We start from the raw sequence: 5,512 nt of genomic DNA, 5'->3' as shown, positions 1-5,512 counted from the left end.
GCCTCATTGGATGACATTATTAAAAATGCCACAGGTGGTAAGAATACACTACTCCCACAGACCACGAAGGCTAAGGAGCCACGCCGTAGGCAAAGGCCCTCATTTTCCGCTCACAACCGGCTTTTTTGTCCACTCGGGGCTTTGGCTAAATGTCCCCTGCCCGACAGGACGACTTCTGAAGGACAAAAACATCCCTGGAACTGCAAGCCGAACAAACCTATGAGCAAAAGTGGTACCGCATGAAGGTACCCCCCGAGTCTTTACCAAGGTATTGGCTCCTGTTTTGGCGTTGCTGCGGGATCGCGATCGTAGGTTACCTAGACAATCTCCTCCTGATAGCATCTTCTACGTGGCGATCACCATGCAGACCCTGCAGGAATTTGGGTGGCTGTTGAACCTAAAAAAGTCGGTGATTGTACCTACTCAGCGTTTGGAGTACCTAGGCTTACTGCTGGACTCCATGGAAGCGAGAGATTTTCTCCCTTCAGACAAGCTGCAGACTCTCAGAGCCATGGTAAAACTGCTGATGAACCGCAGGTAGTCATCACTACGCTTCTGCATGCAATTCCTGGGATTCATGATGACCTCCTTCAAGGCGGTACCGTATGCCCAGTTTCACACCAGAGTCTTGCAGAAGGAGATCTTGACAAAATGGGACAAATCTCCATTATCCCTGGATCGGCAGATTCAGGTGATCCAGTTAGTCAGGGACTCCCTGCTCTGGTGGCAGGTGGCTCCCTGGTCTGGTGTTCAGGACAAGAGATCTGTGGGCAGACGCATCAGACCGCTAGTGGCTCCGTGGGATCAGTACCAGCTGATCTATGCCTTTCCTCCGCTAAAACATCTGCTCTGCAGAGTGGAGGCCGAGGGGATTCCAGTTATTCTGATTGCCCCAGATTGGCCCCAGCGTCCCTGGTATGCAGACATAGTGCGCCTGGTGGCGGACGCCCCATGGCGACTGCCGTTACGAGAGGACCTGCTGTCTCAAGGTACGATTGTCCATCCTACTTTGCCATCGTTGGTTTTAACCGCTTGGCTATTGAGAGCCAGTTGTTGAAAAGCCGGGGTCTTTCAGACTCTGTGATTCCAACTATGCTGAGAGCACAGACATCTTCTTCTCGGAAGATATATCATCGTACCTGGAAGGCCTACATCTCCATGTGTGAGGAGAAAGGATGGCGTCCGCACTCCTTTTCTATACCCAGGCTCCTGCTGTTTCTACAGCAAGGAGTAGACCAGAAATTGGCTTTAAGCACCATTAAAGGACACATTTCAGCTTTGGCTGTCTTTTTTCAGCAACCTCTGGCATATCACTCTCTAGTGAGCACTTTTGTTCAAGGGGTGTGACATGTAGTTCCTCTGGTGCGCCCACCGTTACCCCGGTGGGATCTGAATCTGGTGTTATCGGTGCCTCAGAAACCGCCATTTAAAAATATCAGAGAGATCCCTCTGTTGACTTTCTCAGGAAGCGGTCTTTCTAGTGCCCATTACATCAGCCAGGAGGGTTTCGGAACTGGCGGGCTTGTCTTGCAAGTCACCCTATCTGGTTATCCACAAGCATAAGGTGGTGTTGCGTCCACAACCTTCTTTTCTGCAGAAGGTGGTTTCGACGTTCCACATCAATGAAGACATTTTGTTGCCATCTCTGTGTCCTAAACCGACACATCCTAAGGAGGTGGCCCTCCATTCCCTGGACGTGGTCCGGGCTCTGAGGGTGTATTTGTCTGGTACGGCTCCCTTTCGTAAGTCAGACTCCTTGTTTGTTTCAGTGACTGGTCCGAAGAAAGGCATGGCGGCCTCGTCGGCCAGCATTTCCAGGTGGATCAGACAGATTGTAGTACAGGCCTACACCTTAAAGGGGCAGGTGCCCCCCTTTCCTGTCATGGCCCATTCCACCAGGGCAATTGGAACCTCTTGGGCATTCCGATATCAACCATCTGTCGCTCAAGTGTGTAAAGCGGCGACTTGGTCATCTGTTCAAACCTTTACAAAATTCTACAAGGTAGATGTCAGTGCATCGGCTGATGCCTGTTTTGGCCGCAAAGTTTTGCAGGCAGCTGTGTAATTTGCAATAGCACTAAAAAAAAAAATCATTTTTTTGGGAAAAAAACTGTTACTTTTTAGTAAATGCACTGTTGCATTTGTTACTGCACGTTTTTGAGGCTCTCTGTACGGTAGTGACTCCCAGATTGAGGAGCACTCTGTTTTTTTGTGGGTAAAGTTCTATGCTGTTCCCACACAGTTTTTTGTAGGTGAAGTTTTATACTGTTTCCCACATACCATTGTGGGTGAAGTTTGTATTCTGTTTCCCACTCCTCGTTTTGGCACTGCTTGGGGACGTCCTGATGGTACGGGAAAGGAGCTGTGTCAGTCGGTGAACATAAGAGAAAATAGGATTTTTTGTACTCGCCATTAAATCCTTTTCTCTGTAGTTCACCTACTGACACAGCACCCTCCCCTCCTATTTGTTACATTATACTGCTTGTTGATGTACTGAGGCTGCAAAAGGGTACGGGGGTATAAGGGTCTAAGTTTTTGATTTCACTCCTCACTACCTATCACAGTTTCAAAGGCCATAAAAATGCCTAGATAGCACAAATCCTCCCCAATGACTCAATTTTGGAAAGTATCTGGCCATTTTATGGCCTTCGAAACTGTGATAGGTAGTGAGGAGTGAAATCAAACATTTCATAGTTTCATAGTTAGTAAGGTTGAATAAAGACACCAGTCCATCCAGTTCAACCTGAGTTTGTGTCCACAATTGTCCCTATCCCTGTACATTGCATACTCACATTGGTCCCCACAATCCAAGTTCCCCATTCATATACTATGGCCAATTTTGGACAGAAGCCAATTAACCTACCTGCATGTCTTTGGATTGTGGGAGAAAACCGGAGTACCCAGAGGAAACCCACGCAGGCACAGGGAGAACATGCAAACTCCAGGCAGGTAGTGTCATGGTTGGGATTTGAACCAGTGACCCTTCTTACTGCTAGGTGAGAGTGCTACCCACTACACCACTGTGACGCCCTAAGAAATCCTGAAGATGGGTTTTTGGGGTCCTGTACGTGACTAGGCTCCCAAAAGTCTCACACATGTGGTATGTGGTATCCCCATACTCAGAAGAAGCAGCAGAATGCATTTTGGGGTGTAATTCCACGTGTGTGAGCAATGGCATGTGTGAGCAATATATCATTTAGTGACAACTTTGTGCAATTTGTTTTTTGGGGTTTTTTTTGTCATTTTTCAATCACTTGTGACAAAAAAAATTAAATATTCAATGGGCTCAACAAGCTTTTCAGCAATTTCCTTGGGGTGTCTACTTTCCAAAATGGGGTCATTGGGGGGGGGGGGTGTACTGCCCTGCCATTTTAGCACCTCATGAAATTAGATAGTCATAAACCAAAGCTGCGGAATTCCAGAAAATGTACCATAGTTTGTAGACGCTATAAAACTTTTGCGCAAACCAATAAATATACGCTTATTGACATTTTTTTTTACCAAAGACTTGTGGTTGAATATAGTTTGGCCTAAATGTATGACTACAATTGAGTTTATTGGATTTTTCTTATAACAAAATGTAGAAAAAATCAACATTTTTCTTCCAAATTTTCGGTCTTCTTCCGTTTATATCGTAAAAAATTAAAATCGCGGAGGCAATCAAATACCATCAAAAGAAAGCTCTATTTGTGGGAAAAAAGGACGCAAATTTAATTTGGGTACAAAATTGCATGACCGCGCAATTACCAGTTAAAGCAGCGCAGTGCCAATTTGTAAAAAGGGCTCTGGTCATTGAACAGCCTAATCTTACGTGGCTAAAGTGGTTAAGGGTGAGGCCCATAAACAATTGGAATTCCAACGTCTTCTAAAGTTTCTCCACTCATAAGGAAGGGCATAGGATGATTGAGGGTTGTTAGAAATATACAGCTGAGCAAATAGATTTGTCTGATCCACAATACATTTGAAGCAATGAGTCATGCAAAAATAAATCTATTTCTGAGAAATTTTCAGTATTGGCCTGTGGCCTGGCCTGTGTGGTGAAAAGGGGAATGCTTGCTGATCCTGAGTTGGAAGGCAGCCATGTTGGGTTGGCAAGAGCATCTGGGAGGTATGTAGTGGTCCTGACTTTTGGGGGATGTGACACTCCAGTGCTGGTACATGGGGGGGATTTGAAACACTTGTGCTGATACTTGGGAGTGATACTGCAGCGCTGGTACTGGGCATTTCATCCTGGGGTCTATCGCTGGCGGCTGCCTAGTTTTCAGAGCACCGTACCCTTTAGATGGGACCCTACTTCCTCTGATTTGGTCGTCGATCCACTCCTTTCAATCCATTCAAACTTTAAATCTTACTCTGAGAACTCCCCATTGATCAGGATCTGATGAGGATCTGAAATGCCTCCTCACTGCTGTACATTTTTTTTCGACATGGCTGGTTTGGACTGCTGATGGTGGCTGTTGATGGGTACTCTGGTGATGGGTGGCTGCGTGACGGGTACTGACGGTCAGATACAGGTGCACTTTATGGGCTCTGATGGGTGACAGATGACTGCTGATGGTGACTGATGGGTGACAGGTGACAGGCAACATCACTGATGAGTGACAGGTGCAGCGCTCATGGTCAATGGTCACTCTCTCATGTTGACAGGTGCACCGCTAACGGTCACTGATGGCACTGATATCTGTAACTGGTGGGTGACAGGTGCACTTTATGGGTACTGATGTGTGATAATGTAGCATTTTTCTCTTATATTCACCAACCGACACAGCTCCTCTCTGTAACTAAATGGGTTTGTTAGCCTGCCATTAGGAGAACTAGGCAAAATTGTAACACAATACACAGAACTTTCAGTCCCGCCCCGGGGGACGGACCCTGTGCTAACAACCCTCCCTGCTGCTCCCAGCAGACTCAGTTTTATTTTGCCTAGTGAAGGAGAATGACCTAGGAACCCTGTGGGCCCTTTGGTCCATTTTTTTTTTGATTCAGGATTGATGCTTTTGCGCAAGATGAAAGATCCTGGGATCTTCCATCAACTGGCATCTGGGTGACAGGCTGGTTGAGTTATCCTTGTAGTCCTCCCAGTCCGGCCATCGAGCACGTGCAGGTCAAAGCTAAGGCTCAGCAAGCCACGACATGCCTCAGCTCCAGAGGTGGTCGTGAGCTTCAATGCTCCGGGGTATACATATGACCAGGCTACTGATGTCTGGATCACAGTATACCGGGCCAGCGGCCAACCTGTAACTGCGCAGGAGTGGGTCTGTGATGGAATGTCTCTCAGCTCTTCAGGACTGGTAAGTACGGCTCTCCCTCCTTCGGGGGGTTGAGCAGCTGGGCATTTCCTGGGAGGTCGATTCGGGGGCCACCTCACCTCCTTCTCTTCTTTCCCAAGTCCTCCTCTTCTTTTCCCAAGTCCCTATCTTCCCTCCTCCCCCCCGGGGGGGGGGGGGGGGGCGGCTGCATGTGCTGTGAGCGGTGTGTGTATGGGGGTAGCTGGGTCTCACACCTATGGGGG

Source organism: Lithobates pipiens, unplaced genomic scaffold, assembly GCF_037356315.1.
Source record: "Lithobates pipiens isolate NorthernLeopardFrog02 unplaced genomic scaffold, aLitPip1_a1.2 Scaffold_19, whole genome shotgun sequence".
In the NCBI taxonomy this organism is placed as follows: domain Eukaryota; kingdom Metazoa; phylum Chordata; class Amphibia; order Anura; family Ranidae; genus Lithobates; species Lithobates pipiens.
The sequence above is the reverse complement of the archived record's forward strand: the minus strand, read 5'-3'. Positions refer to the sequence as shown.